Here is a 16,662-nt window from a genome sequence, read left to right as displayed (position 1 = left end):
CAAATACATGTAAATTGGTGAAGGACTGGGCAAATTTTACAGTGACTTGGACAGATTCCAAAGAAGGCTGTGCAAAACAAGGACCCTATTTCTTTGAGAATGGCCCAAAGTCAGTCATGAGATGAGTCAGATCCTTCTTCTGACTTCTCATTTCTCTTATTATGTCCCTCCACCAAAGAGTACACAAAAGCACCAAAAACATAAATCTGGGAGTGAAAGTAACACGGGGAATGCTTGTTGCTTGTTTCCCAAAAATCGCTCGGATCCCTAGGAAGGGAACGAACATCCTTAACATATGTCAGAGATGGAATTTTTCCTGTATAAAAGTGAAATTCTTAAAAGCTACCTTTGGGGGCTGCCACCTTTGTTTGTGTCTGGACATTTTGTGCTGGATACACTCGGAAATCTGTATCCCAGGTCTGGCTTCAATCAGTTTTGCTGAAGAAATATTTCTAACTAAATCTCATCTGTACAAAGAAGTCTCATAATGTAGATTTTTCCCATTTTTCCTTTTATTTGCGTAGACATTGACTTAGCCCAGAATCACTTGTTTGGGAAGGCATTTGCCACCAGAGGCAAGAATTAAAATGGGAAGGATGTGATCAGTTCTTTTCATTTCATGAAAAATCCTGTCACCTCCAAGACATAGCACTAATTCAAATGGACAGGACCAGGTTTGAATAGTCCTAATATTTTTTTTAAGTTGTATGAACTTTTAGCTGAAATTGATGAACTGAGAACAGCTCAGCAGCAACAACATGATATTTTTTAAATTAAAAAAATGAAGTTGCATGTCTAATCAGGAGATATAGCTCATGAGATCTATGAACCAATGAAACGTATTTCCATTTGGGTGAATAAGCTTCATGAAAATATAGAAAGCTTACTGGCCAAACTGAACTTCAGAGAAATATCACCAAATAAAGTAATAAAATTAGGAAATATTTGCAAAGACGTCCTTGAATAATTTCTTTCTTCTTGACCGTAGGCAGTTATGGAATCAGAATTGTCATCTATCTTTATTGAAAAATATTTGTCTTATACAAATATTTTTGTGTATTTTTGTATACGACTATTTGTCGTATAAGTAATGTTATTGTTATTGTGTATAATGACATGTAATTATAAATAAAAATATCGATAATACTTAAACCGTTGAATGATTGTTGTAACTGTTGACCTTGGTCATGTGCTTGACCAAGAAGGCTGATAGGTACCATCAATGTCGCTGGAATGTGCCATCCATGTGCAGAACAGAAGGTTGAAGAGCACCAACTCAGCTCTGCTTCTTTTTAGCGTTGGGCAAAATCACAACCTCTCTGGGCTTTTAATTTCCTTATTTATAAAACAGGGATAATAATACCTCGTTCTGCCTTCTTCACAGAGTTGCTCTGAGGATTACGTGAGAAGATGTGCAAAAGTACTTTTTTTAAAGAGTTCTACAAATGTGTACCATATTCTTATCACTCGTAAGTCTGTTCCATACACCAAAGCTGGTGGCTTTTTTGCTTCAAGTGAGAAATTCCCGAGGCCTCCCTGTCTTTACCGATCTCCCCCTCCCCATTATTTAGATCTAAGAACAAACCATCTAGACCTGAAAACTCTTCTTAGAAATTGAAAGGGGACTCTTGGATGGGACAATCCAAATTCTCAACTGATGAATGAATCTCCTCTCTTTCCCCTGGTCACCTGCTTGAACAATTAAAGCAAAGGAGAATTCACCAGGAGGCTCATCCCCATTTGGGGCAACACCAATTGTTTAAAAAAAATAGTTCTTTCTTGCCTTTAGTAAAAGTCACTTCATAGTATTGTCTCTGTGTGATGAGAAGTCCTGTAGCATAGCAGATAAAAAGTAATAATAGCTAACACTTATATAGCACTTTAAAGTTTTAAAAGTCTGTACACTTATTATCTCATTTCACCCTCACAACACAACCCTGAGAGAGAGGTTATCCTCATTTTACAGATGAGAAAACTGAGGCAAATTGAAGTTGAATAACTTGCCCAAAGCCACACAGCTAGTGAGTGTCAGAGACTAAATTTGAACTCAGGTCTTTCTGATTCCACACCCGATATATTTATATTTATTTATATATATTTAATAGAATAAATAATAATATAATATAACTTATATATTAATACAAAATAGACAATAATATATTATTACTATAATAAATAATTTAAGAAACAAGAACCACAATAAATATCAGATCTCTTCATGAGTTGGCTGAGATGAATAATTAAAATTATTATAATTTAAATTCAACAAAATTAAGTTATTATAAGGCCTTTTTTCAAATGGAAAATACCTAATTGCTATTATATTGCTTAAAGCAGCTAAATGATGCAGTGAATAGAGCACCAGGCCTGGAGTCAGGAAGACTCATCTTCTTGAATTCAAATTTGGCCTTAGACACTTATTATCTGTTTGACCCTGGGCAAGTCACTTAATCCTATCTGCCTCAGTTTCCTCATCTGTCAAATGAGCTGGAGAAGAAAATGGCACACCATTCTAGTATCCTTGCCAAGAAAACCCTAAATGGGGTCATGAAGGTTCAGACACAACTAAAAAATGGCTCAACAGCAACAACATATTTTTGTAAATGCAAATTTCATTTTGTAAATTAAATATAGTATGTGGCTGAGTAGGAGACAGATCTTAAGAGTATGTTTAGAGTTGGAAGAAACCTTAGAGGCTGTTAAGGGTAAAATTTTGGGTTGAGACTGAATATATTTTTTAGTGGTCGCCAGGGATTTAAATTTTAAATCCCAATGAAATATTCAAGTTGAAATGGAATTTTTATGGTGATTCATTTACAATAGAAGGAAGAAATTAAGAATGAGGGAGACAGAGGGAAAAGGGAAGAAGATCTGCTCCTCCAGCCTGGTCTGAGCCAGGGGAGTTCAGAGGCTTCAGCCAAGGGGTCTTCCCAGAAGATTAAATCTAGCTCTACTTCCAGCCATGAGGCCTCCTCCAAGATGAGGGGCCTCCTTGGAGGCTGGTGTCTCCAAAAAGGACAAGGAAAAGGGGTGTCCGCCTTATCACTCACCACGTGGTTGTCTAAGGGAAACAGTCTCAGGTCTCACCCTGAAGCTCCCCCAAGTCAAGTTCCACCGCCAAAGTCCCTCTCACAGGAAGGGACGTGAAATATAAAGGCAGTTCTTTACATCACTTCCTGTGTCTTACATGTACCAAATTGCAAACCTTTCCATCCTTTATCACAATTGCACACCCGGGTCATAGACCTTCCTCCCCTACATTTAATCCTTAAGTGGGGGTGTATACATTCCTGGTTGCTAAAATTCTAAAGACTAAGCAGGGTGGAATAAATCTAAAATTCACAGTAGGTCAGTCCCTTTTTTCCCTTGATGAGGATGCTGAGGTACAGGGAATGCAAATAACGTGCCCAGGTTTGCATAGGCACAGAAGAGTGGGAGAATGAGAGGGATTTGAGCCAAGGATTTTGTTTTTTTATTCTCTTACCTTCTGTCTTAGAATCAAGAGGGTCAAGGACTAGGCAATGGGAATTAAGTAACTTGCTCAGGATCACACAACTAGGAAGTGTCTGGGGTCAGATTTGAACCAGGACTTCCTGTCTCCAGGCCTGGTACTCAATCCACTGAGCTACCTAGGGTTTTTCACTCCAGAAACAGTTCTATTTCCACTAGTGACAGGACTAAGGTGCCTCTCCCTGTCCCTCATTTGCTAATTGGCCCCTGCTTCCGTTGATGCAGCTTCTAGGTGCTCTCAGGGTACAAAAAGTACTACATATGTGGAGCTGGGACCCCTTACTTGGTGATCTGAAGACCACTCAAGATAGCACACCCTGCCTTTCTGAATACTCATTCCCAAAAGAAGATGAGACATCAGGCTGTAGGGAGGAATAAAGGAAGAAATATTCATAAACAACTTAGCACAGTGTCTCCACACAGCTGGTAGGGGCTATAGAAATGCTAGCTGCCATTATTAGTATTGTAATCATTGCCATGATTGTAGCACATTTATAGGAGCTAAAAGCCTGTTTCTTTATTCACATCCTTGTAGAGTTATGTAAACTTTCTTTCAGTTGTTCAATAGCTTTTGAGTGCCTGATTTTGTCCCCAAATCAGGCCTGAACTAACAGGGTACTAATGTCATATCTGCCCCTAACATAATTGCATCTTTAAAATTCTGTATGACTTTAACCAAGAAAGAAAGAAAGGAAGAAAGAAAGAAAGAAAGAAAGAAAGAAAGAAAGAAAGAAAGAAAGAAAGAAAGAAAGAAAGAAAGAAAGAAAGAAAGAAAGAAAGAAAGAAAGAAAGAAAGGAAGGAAGGAAGGAAGGAAGGAAGGAAGGAAGGAAGGAAGGAAGGAAGGAAGGAAGGAAGGAAGGAAGGAAGGAAGGAAGGAAGAGAGTAAAGTAGACATTGGAGAGGGAGGCAGAAGACAGTTTTCATTCTAGCTCTGCCCTTTACTACCATATGATCCTGGATAAGCCTTAACCTCTCATATATACCTCAATCTAGAAAATGGCTATAATATCTTCTATTCTTCTGCCAACATAGTGTCCTATAGGAGGACAAAGAGTCCATAGGAGATAATATTTTTGAAAGATCTCTAGAATAGGGGTTCTTAAACTAAGGTCCATGGATGGATTTCAAGGGATCCATGAATTTAAATGGGAAAAATTATATTCTTCAAAATAATTGGTTTCTGTCACAATCCTGTGTATTCTATGCATTTTCAAATGTTGTAAGAAAGGGTCTATAGGAGTCATGGTGAACCTTCTGGAGACTGAATGCCCAAACTGCAACCCTTGTGTCTCATTGAGCCTTTCCCATATAGGGAAGGGAAGAAACACTCCCATTGGGCTGCTGGGCAGAGGGGTGGGACCTATGAGAAATATCCTCAGGCACATTGAGAGGAGAAAGGGAGCAGACCCTTCTGACACATGTGCCATAGGTTCACCAACACAGTTCTGTAGGCTTCACCAGAAGATCAAAGGGATCTATCACACAAAAAAGGTCAAGAACTCCTGTATTAGAAATTGTACAAAGGTGTTTTGTAAATAAATGTAGATTTTAAAAAGATTGTAATATTTAAATTTAAAATTTAATTAAATTTAAAAAGTTATCTGGATACATCCAAGATATTCTTATCAGTTACTGTACAAATATAACTTGGCATATATGTATGTATATATGATTATGCCTGTGTGTACATACACGTTTTATTTTTTTATTTTATTTTTAAAACCCTTACCTTCTGTCTTAAAATCAATACTATGTATTGGTTCCAAGGCAGAAGAGAGGTAAGGGCTAGGCAATGGAGGTTAAGTGACTTGCTCAGGGTCACACAGCTAGGAAATGTCTGAGGCCAGATATGAACCTTGTCTCCAAACCTGGATTTCAATCTACTAAGCTACCCAGCTGCCCCCTTATACACGTGTTTTAAAATTTTTGTTGATGTTGCCACAAACCCTCGTCTGGTGTACTGTTTCACTCTACTAAGCCAGCCGTGTCCTGCTCCCTTAAGAATACATGGGTTTAGAGTATAATTTGGCTAATGTTATGTTTTCATTGAGCAATGAGGTGACGGGCCCCATAACATTTTTATTTTCACATGTTTTGAGTGACCACATTTTGAGTTATAGGTCTCACAGAGCTCACAGCAATTAAGAAAAAGTTTATAACACTCTCAGACTATTAGATATTGGGTTTATATCAAGCTAATTTATTTCTGCCTCCACATTTGGTAACTAGGGAAACAATGATGTCACTGCCAGAGGCAGCAGCACACGGAGACAGCACCAAGCAAGGAACCCAGTTTAAAGTCCTAGTTTGGGATGTATGCAGTTACTTAACATTTCTCACCTCTACTTCAGTAAAAAATGTGTGAAACATTTATTTGGGAACTGCTGTTGGGAACCACGGCATCATTCTGTTTTTGTTGCTTTAATAAGGTATTTCTAGGGGAATATGCATTGAGAATGTACTGTTGATGAAAAGCAGCCATGTGTAAGCAGGAGTTGCTATTCCATGTACAGAGACACTATTAAACAATTGTTTCTTGAAATGTGATCCAAATGAAATCTGTTACCTGGTAGAGATTGCCTAGGAGCCAGCCTTCCATTCTGCCCTTCTTGATTCTGGCCTTTTAAAAAAAATCTACCACAATGGTGACAAGTAACTCTTATAAATACCCAGGATGGAGATTGCCCAATTTGGCCGTGTGCCGATAAAACCACCTGCCCTGGCATTGGAGCACAAGTGAGTTAATCCTGCATTCTAAAGCATAGCTGACTGAAATAACTGATGATGCTCATGACAGCAGATGTAAGCAACCTAGAACCATGCTGAAATGGGGGGAGCCCTCCAAGAGAAGAGAGGCTGGCATAGGATGAAATATTTTGAAATTTATCCAATGTTTTTACTCGTTGGCACAAAAATATCCACAACCCCATTAAACAACTTTAATCATAAATACACAAGACAATTTGATAGAATTAAACCTTGCCAAGTTTGTCCTTTTAAAGAAAAGATGAGTGGAATTTTTTAAACCTAAAGCATTAGTTGAAAGGGGTGCTTGACTGTATGACTCAATGGAGAATGTTTCATGTGAGAATTATGAAACTGTTAAAAGTCTATTCTAGAAAAAGTGTAATATTCTAGCTAATAGTGTGAAGATGTCAGTAGTGACTGAAAATAATATTCTTTCTAGGTCTAACATACTGTAGATGACTTAACCTTTTGTTTTTCAGGGGTTTTTTCAGTTGTGTCCAACTCTCCATGACTCCATTTTGGAATTTTCTTGGCAAAGATACTAGAATGGCTTCTCATTTCCTTCACTAGTTCATTTTACATATAAGGAAACTGAGGCAAACAGGGTTAAGAGAGACTTCCAGGGTCGCATAGCTAGCATCTAAGGCCAAATTTGAACTCTTAAGTCCAAGCCCAATGCTCTAACCACTGACAACCTTGTCCCCTAAAAACCTTTTACTTCACCGAAAAGACTGAGGTCATTAGGCACGAACTACTTCATCTTCTCTCAAACAAGAAGCATTATTCAGTATCAGTTATGTGATCAGCACTGTGCAAGGTGATAGGGATAGAGAGATAAAAAACATGACAGCCTCTGCCCTCAAGGGACTTACATGCTATGGAGAAAAACATATACACTTAGAAGTAAATATAAATCAGATACAAAGATGATTTTTAGGTGGAAGTAGCTAGGAGGGTCAGGAAAGACCTCATGGAGGTGCTATTACTTGAACTGATCTTTGAAGGAAGCTGGAAGGCATTGTGATACAAGGGAAAGAGCCTGTACTTTCAGAGGTCCTGCTTTCCAGTCCCCCTTCTGGATGCTCAATGGCTTTATTATCTTGGGCAAGTCCTTTAGTCTCCCTTTATGGGAAAAAGGAGTTGAATTGCACAGTGTCTGAGGTCAGTACTAGCTCTGCATCTTTAATCCTATGATTGGAAGAGGCCAGAGGGTGAGAAAGGAGTACCTTCCAGACATGGAGTACAACCTGTGGGCAGGAGATGGAATGGCCAATATGAGAAGCAGTAAGTAGGTAAGTAAATGAGTAAGTAAGACTGGAGTATAAAATGCATGAGAGAGAATAATGTGTAATAAACCTAGAAAAGGAGCTGGGAGAAATTGAAAAAGACTTTTAAAATGTCAAATAAATAAATTAGTGTTTTATCCTAGAGGCTATAAGGATTCAAAAGGGCTTTTTGAACACTGTTGTGACATTCACACATGTGCTTTAGGAAAATTAATTTGGCAGCTATGGAGTAGAGGCTAGAGGCTGGGAGGCAAATTAGGATTCTATTGAAACTGGCCAGGTAAGAGATGATGAGGGAAGAAACTGTGTGAATGGAGAAAAGGGGATTGTGCTAGAGATGTTGAGGTAGAATCTACAAAAGTTGGCAACTCATTAGATATGGAGGGTGAGGGAGAGTGAATGACCCAGATGATGACCCAGAAAATGTTAACCTGAGTGACTAGAAGGGCTGTGACTGATAGAAAAATTTCAAAACTCAGGATCATCTCAAAGCTACATAATAGGTACATGAAAAAATACTTTAATTTTTAATCACTACCAATAAGAGAAATGCAAAGCAAAACAATTCTGTGGTATCATCTGACGCCCATTGGATTAGCTAAAATGACAAAAGGGCAAAATGAAAAATGTTGGAGGGGATGTGTAAAAATGGGGTTACTAATACATTGTTGGTGGAACTGTGAACTGATCTAACCATTTTGGAAAGCAATTTGGAATTACACCCAGAGAGCTATAAAACCATGTATTTCTGGGTTCTTTTCTCAAGAAGATCAAGCAAAAAGGAAAAGAATCTGTATCTTCCAAAATATTTATAGCAGCTCCAGTGGCAAAGATCTGGAAATTGAGGGGATGTCCACCAATTGGGGAATCACTGAATAAATGGTAGGATACTACTGTACTATAAAAATGACAGATTAATTTTTTTTAAACTTGGAAAGAACTACATGAGATAATGAAGAGTGAAATGAGTAGAGCCAAAAGAACATTATATACAGCTACAGGTTTAATATTTGAAGAATAACTTGTGAATGTTTACCTCCAGAAAATGAACTGAGAAGTAGAAACACAAAAGATATAATCTATATATTTTTTCTGGGTAAAAAGTATATACAAAAAAAACCAAAAAACCCTCAGTATCATCAACCATACTTCTCTAGTCACAGAAGAAGAGCCATGCCTATTCACTATGAATAAATCTCTTTACTTGTTCAGTCTCTTCCAGAGTCTAGCATAGTTCTGGGTTCATACAAGATGTTTCATAAATGCCTTTTTAAAAAAAATATCTGTCAATTTAGATTATTATTCCTTGATTACAAGAATCATATTCTATCCCTCCCTCCCCTACCCCCATCCTTCCCGTAGCCCACAATTCCACTGGGTATTACATGTGTCTTTGATCAGAACCTATTTCCATGTTGTTGATGTTTGCATTAGGATGTTCATTTAGTCTACATCCCCAATCATATCCCCTTGACCCATGTAATCAAGCAGTTGTTTTACTTCGGTGTTTCTACTCCCACAGTTTTCCCTCTGAATGTGGATAGTGTTCTTTCTCATAGATCTCTCTGAGTTGTTCAGGATCACTGCATTGCCACTAATAGAGAAGTCCATTACATTCGATTGTACCACAGTGTCTCAGTCTCTGTGTACAATGTTCTCCCGGTTCTGCTCCTCTCACTCTGCATCACTTGCTGGAGGTTGTTCCAGTCTCCATGGAATTCCTCCACTTTATTATTGCTTTGAGCACAATAGTATTCCATCACCAACAGATACCACAATTTGTTCAGCCATTCCCCAATTGAAGGGCATCCCCTCATTTTCCATCATAAATGCCTTTTGATGGATTGAATCTCCCCAATCCTAAAATGGAAACAAACTCTTTCCCTTGACCTTCTACTCCAACTAGCTACTATTTCTTTTCTCTCCTTCCCTTCTATGTTAAATATTTTGATTAGGTTGCCCATATTCATTGCCTCCACTTCCTTATTATGGATATTGTTTACTCCCTGGCAATTTCTCTCCCACCCCACTATTCTCTACTGAAGCTGTTCTCTCCAAGAGCATCAATGTTTTCCTAATCACTAATTATGGCTCATTTTAGGTCTCCTCTTCTTTGACCTCTCTGTAGATTTTGACAGTAGAGGCAGCCCCCTTTCTACCACACTATCTCTCCTTTACCATCAAACATACCAGATTCTCTTGGATCTCTTCCTACTTCCTCCTCTTCCCCCTCACTGACTCTTCATATTCTTCCTGACTCCTTGACATAGAGTGGTCCCTAAGGGTCTGTCATTGATGAGATTCTCTACCTTCTCTCTTAGCAATCTCCTTCGCTCCCAAGTCTTCAACTGCCACCTATAAGTAGCTAGCTCCGAAATCTGTATCTTAAGAGCTGTGCTCTTTTCTGGAACTCAGCCTGAATCTCCAACTTCCAATAGGACCTGGATGTCTTGTTACCTCAAACTCAAATCATCCCCAAATGAGCTTTTGTCTTTGGCCTTCTGACTTCACTATTTTTGTCTGTGACACTACCATTTACTCAGCCTTCTGATTTGTGCAGCCTTGCATTACTAACTTTGATTCTTCCTTCTTTCAGACTTTTATCGCTCATAAACAATCAGGGACTGGCTAATCTCCCATGCCTAGAATGCACTCCCTCCTCACCTCCACCTCACAGAATCTCTCTGCCTTTAGATGCAGCTCAACCACCATCTTCTGTCTGAAGCCTTTCTTGAGCTCCCCAAATGCCAGTGCCCTTCCTCACAAACTACTTTGTATTTAACTACTTTGTATGTATTTGCACTTTATGTTTATGCTGTATGTGCCAGGCACAGGGTACAAAAATCTCTCCTCAGAATGTCACTCCTTGCGACATTCTTTGTGCTTCCCCACCCAGTGTCTACTGCACTGTATTTGTTATTGTTGGTTTGCAGTTATTTTTCAGTCATGCTTGACTCTTTGTAGACCCCGTTGGGGTTTTCTTGGAAAAGATACTGGAATGGTTTGCCATTTCCTCCTCTGGCTCATTTTACAGATGGAGAAACTGAGGCACACAGGGTTAAGTGATTTGCTCAGGGTCACACAGCTAGTAAGTGTCTAAAACTGGATTTGAACTCAGGAACTTGAGTCTTCCTGACTCCAGACCCATCACTCCATCCACTGTCCCACCTAGCTATAACTGGTACTTAATAAATACTTCTTGATTGGTTACTGAATGCTGGTCATTTCACATCTATAATATCTAGTGTATCTGTTTCCATGAATTATAATCCCAATTACTACTTGCCTTGACTATTGTCATGTTCTCCTACCCAGTATCTTCTTTCCTCCCTTCAATCTACTCTTCAAATTGCTGCAAGAACAATCTTCTGCCAAGATTTGGCCATGCCTCACCTCTTCTCACAATTCTTCAGTGGATCTTCATCATCTCATGACCAAGTCCAGATAGATGACTTTGCCTGACATTCATGTCCTTCTGCAACATGGTGCTACTCTCCCTTTCCAGTCACACCTTCTCTTCATGCATTCCACCTCTCAGAAGAATATAAACTCCTCATGACCAGGGATTGTTTTGTTTTTGTCTTTGTATCCCTGGTGCCTAGCACAGTGCCTGGCACATAAAGCTTTGTGTGCTGACTTGAGCCGATTCAATGCTATCCTTGTTCTTGCTGCTGTGACTGATTTGTTCTCTAGCCTCTGGCTTTGGCGGCAGAGAATAGGAGCTGAACTGTGTGGCTTTAAGCAAGACACTTACCTTCTCTAGGCCTCAGTTTCTTCATGAAGGAGTTAGATTTGAGCTAGATGACCTCAGCAATCTCTTCCAGCTCGGATCAGGGTCCCTGAGATTCTATGAGAGTATCCTCCCACCCCTTTTACCCTTTCCCAACAAAAGAAAAGACTTCCTAGTCTTCCCCCATTCTCTTTTCTGCTCTTTTGTGTGTTATCTTCCCCATTAGAAGGTCCGCTCCTTGAGGGCAGGGATTGTCTTTCTTTTTGCTTATATTTCCCTCCCCTCCTCCCCCACACAGTGCTTAGCTCAATGCCTCACACATTAAGCATTTAACAAAGGTCTGTCCAGCTGTGCTTGGTCTGGGAGGTTAGGAAACCTGTTTGGGTCTTTTTCTCCCCTAAGGGTCCTTCATGGCCATTTGCTATAGGGCCTCCCCCTCCCAGACTTCCCAGCAGGCTCTTTTATTTGTTATTTTGCATATGCCTACATATCTGCATATGTATTCCCTCTCCGAGTAGAAAGTAAATTCACTGAGGAAAAGCACTATTTAATTTTTGTTTTTATGTTCCTAGCATCTAGCACTGTGCCTAGCAATAAATGCTTGACTAATTTATGCAGGTCGGGTCATTTTGGCCCTAATTTGACTTGTAGTCCAAGATTAGGAATTGGTAATTCCTTTTCCACAGAGCCCGGAAGTGTGCAATGCACTTTATCTACATTGTCTCATTTGGATCCTCACAACAACCTTGTGCCAGTCATTAAGGTCTTTCTTTATCCTTGTATTCCAAATGAGGTAACTGAGGCCCAATGATCTGCTTATTGCCATGCAATGAAAAAGTGCCCGGATTGGTAATGAATACAGATCTCCTCACTCCCAAACTCAGCTTCATCCGCTCATTGTAGCATCCAGCTAGTCACGTAATCTCCCAGAGCCTCAGTTGCTTTCCATGTAAAACTGAGCGGACCAGACTTGATGACCTCGAAGGCCCTTCCAGTACTAAAGCCGCGATCCCAGCGGCCTCACCAAAAAAACAGTAAGATGGACCCAAGACGAGCTCAAAGTCTGCTTCCGTTCAGCTAGTACCTGGTGGGTAATCGAAGGCTCTCGCTCATAGCTGTTGACTATTAGTTATCCGAATAGGCCTTCTATGTTTGACCCTCTTCACCGAAATGACCCATCAGGTTTATCAAACAACTCATTAATTACGGCAAAATCAGTAGAGCTGTTTGCTTAATTCTGTTAAAACAATAGAATTGGCTTGTGCGCACAGACACAGTCAAACGTTGCAAAATGCCCGTCTGGCTTCCTCCTGGCCAAATAGTTGAGCCTCCTTTCCTGGAATCCTATCCAAAAATGACATCCCGGAATGGAATGGAATGTGTTGTGGCTCACGGAACGCTTTTTACGGGAGGTGTTCGAGGTGATGGAGACTCTGCAGAGGATGTTCCGCTGCCCACCCCCGGAGGCTGCCTTGGGCATATGCCCATTTGAACCCAAGTTCACTTCCAGGCAGTCCACCAAGTCCAAACGAGTCCTGCTAGAACTGAGGCAGCCCTAGCCGAAGGACCGAGCCGGTCCCGGATTTGATAAAAAGAGCCGGCCGCTCTCACTGAAGACAAGAAAACAGTCGAAAAGAATGATTACCTGCACCTCTCCTCGCGTTCTGCTCAATTTTCCTGGCGATTGCAGTCACACCGTGATTTACCAGCTGCTTTCGCGCCATATTCAGCCAGAACAAGTGTGTTAGAAAGAATTTAGGGTTTCACTGTCAGGCCACTCGGCCACAGGCGCGGCGTCCTGAGGTGGGACAGATTTTGCACTAACATTTTTACTGTCAGAGAGCCTGCGCCCACTGGAGGCAGTTTGCACTTGGCTGTCCCAGAAAGGCTCCATATCTTATTCCAAGAGTCCCTCTTATCCGAAATACAGCTCCAGCGGCGACAGAGTGGATTCTAGCTTTTAGAGAAAAAGAAACATCGCCTACAAGCTAGGCGATGGGACTGAAGAGAGACCGCTGGGGAACCATGGGGGTTCCTGGCCCTTTGCTGCGAGTGCGCCCCCTAGAGGGCAGGCACTATCGCCGCCTTTCTGAGCTAAGGGTTTAGGACTTATTAAATAAATATTTAACAAGCACGGGCTGACCAACTGACTTAGAAGAGCCGGACTGGGCTTCTCTTTCAAACGACAACCACCACACACGGTTTGTACTAGAAGAACCTTTAGATCTGGCTTCTTTTTTGCCTGCAAAGGCTTTATTAATGGCCGAATCGATGTTTTCTTCATTAGAACTGCTTGCTCCTTTTCTAAATGCCTCACTGTTCTTCCTCTAGAGCAGATTATCTTGTTGAGGAAAGGAGTGGACTTGCAGGAGGCTGAAGAAACCACAGATTTAGAAAGCACATTGACAAGCACTCCTGACATTTGGCTAGCTTTTAGAGCATGAACAGACTTAGATGGCTCTATAGCCAGGTTTACACAGTGGCCAGGGCCCTTGACCGGGAATCAGGAAAACTCTCTGAATTCAGGGACAGTGAGGTGGTTCCGTGGATAGAGAGCCAAGTTTGAAGATAAGGGATTCCTGGGTTCAAATCTGATTTCAGATACTTCTAGCTGTGTGACCCTGGACAAGTCACTTGCCCCTAGTTGCCTAGTCTTTACTGTTTTTTTTTGGTTGGAACTAATATTTAATTTTGACTCTAAGATGAAAGGTAAGGGTATAAAAATACCTAAGGAAAGTCACTTAACTTCTGTCTGCCTCAATTTCTTCATCTGCGAAATGGGGACAATAATAGAGGATAAAATGAGATGTATGTATTTTGCAAAACTTAAAGTGGAATATAAATGCTAATGATTATAATAATCACTAATATAATATAATTGTGCATAATTATATTATATTATAATAATATAATTACTTTTCATGATCTCATTGATGGTGAGATTTCCTTCACCAGTACAGATTGCTATTCACCCATGTCTTCTCATTCTGATTATGTTTTGTAAATTCATTGTCCCATCCTTCAGGGAATGGGGCAGAATTCTTTCTAATAGTAATAGTTTACATGTATATAGTTCTTCCTATGCACTAGGCACAATGCTAAGTGCTTTATACTTATTATTTCATTTGATCCTTACAATAGCCCTAGGAAATAAGTGTTATCATTATGTCCACCTTATAGTTGAGGAAACTGAAGCTGAAAGAGATTAAGTGACTTGCCCAAGATCATGCAGCTAGCAAATATCTGAGGCCGGACTTACCCTAAAGTTTATCTTGACTCCAGGTCCATTGCCCTATCCACTGTACTACCAAGCTGCTCCTAATGTGCTAGGAACCTTCCTCTAATTTTCTTGATATTACCTTGTCACCAATGGCTGTGCCTCTGTTATCTCTTTCTCCCCCATGACCTATCATCTTTCTTTTCTTATGACACATCCCTTTTGTAATAGAAATCTTGGATGCCACTTCTCTTGTGCAGTTCTTGGTTGGTGATATGTTGCAGCCTATTCAAGTCTATCATGTGACTCTCTAATGTCTTGTCAGTACATTTGTCTTTTTTTTTAACCTTTACCTTCTGTCTCAGAACCAATAGTATTGGTTCAAAGACAAATTTCTGCTAGGCAATTAGGGTTAAGTGACTTGCCCAGGGTCACACAGCTGGGAAGTATCTGAGGCCACATTTGAACCCAGGACCTCCCAACTCCAGGTCTGGTGCTTTATCCACTGTGCCACCTATCTGCCCCTGCCTTTAATTTTTCAGATATGGTGATATTGCTCAGCTTGCAGCCATGCAACATCAGTGGAAAGATTCTGACAAATTCAACATTTTTTCTGGGATATGGTGAATCGAGTGGGGAAGTTAAGATGAAAACAACTATGTACAAATAAGTTACAGAATAAATTGGAGATTATCAGCAGAGGGAAGGCATCAACATTAAGGGGGATTGGGAAGAGATTCTTGTAGAAGGTGAGATTTAACTGCCACTTGAGGGAAGACTCTGAAGAAAAGAGATAGAGAATTTCAGACATGGGGAACAGCCAGTGAAAGTGCCCAGATTCAGGGCAATTTGGAACTATGTCCAAAGGGCAATAAAAGACTGTCTGCCCTTTGATCCAGCTAAAGCACTGCTGGGTTTGTACCCCAAAGAGATAATAAGGAAAAAGACTTGTAGAAGAATATTCATAGCTGCGCTCTTTGTGGTGGCCAAAAATTGGAAAATGAGGGGATGCCCTTCGATTGGGGAATGGCTGAACAAATTGTGGAATATGTTGGTGATGGAATACTATTGTGCTCAAAGGAATAATAAAGTGGAGGAATTCCATGAAGACTGGAACAACCTCCAGGAACTGATGCAGAGTGAAAGGAGCAGAACCAGGAAAACATTGTACACAGAGACTGAGACACTGTGGTACAAGAGAACGTATTGGACTTCTCCAGTAATGGCAGAAAAAACAAAACTAAACTAAACAAAAAACTATCCTCAAGCAGAGGACAAACTGAGGGAGTAAAAACACCGAGGAAAAGCAACTGCTTGACTACAGAGGTTGAGGGGACATGATCGAGGAGAGACACTAAATGAACACTCTAGTGCAAATACCAACAACAAGGAAATGGGTTCAGAGCAAGGACATATGTGGTACCCAGTGGAATCGCACGTCAGCTAGGGAAGGAAAAGAAATTTATCTTTGTTTCCAATGAATAATGTATGAAAATGACCAAATAAAATAATGTTTTAAAAACTAAAAAAAAAGAAAGAAAAAGAAAAAGAAAGAAAGTGCCCAGATTCTGGAGATGGAATAACTCCGGGGAAGATCAGCATGGAGCTCAGTGTTACTGGCTCACAGAGTATGAACGAAGAGGGGGAAAGTAAGGTATAAGAAGCCTGGAAAGGTAGGTGAGAGCTAGGTTAGTAAGAGTTTCAATAACTAAATAAAGAATTTTATATTTGGTCATGGCGATGATAGGGAGCCATTGGAGTTTATTGAATTAGGCATCAGAAATGGAGATACTAGTTGATATGCTCCATAGAACAAATTCATCATATGTTCAAATTGCTAGTCATTTTTATCATGTGTTTCCTTAATGAGCAGACACTAATAGTAGATTGATTATCAAGAGGACCTGAATTTCTTTTTTATTAAAAAGGAGCCATTACTCCCAGAAGACTATAAAACTGTTCACTCCCTTTGATGCAACAATACTACCTTTAGGTCTGTGTCCTAATGAGATCAAAGAAAAGGAGAAAGGACTAATTTGTTCAAAAATATTTATAACAGCTCTTTTGGGGAAAGAATTAGAAATTGAGGGGATACCCAGCAATTGGAGAATGACTGAACAAGTCGTGGTACATGGTTGTCATGGAATATGGTTGTGATGCTCTAAGAAAT

The sequence above is a fragment of the Monodelphis domestica genome, chromosome 3 (genome assembly GCF_027887165.1).
Source record: "Monodelphis domestica isolate mMonDom1 chromosome 3, mMonDom1.pri, whole genome shotgun sequence".
NCBI classification, from domain to species: Eukaryota; Metazoa; Chordata; class Mammalia; order Didelphimorphia; family Didelphidae; genus Monodelphis; species Monodelphis domestica.
Note: the sequence above shows the minus strand (reverse complement) of the source record.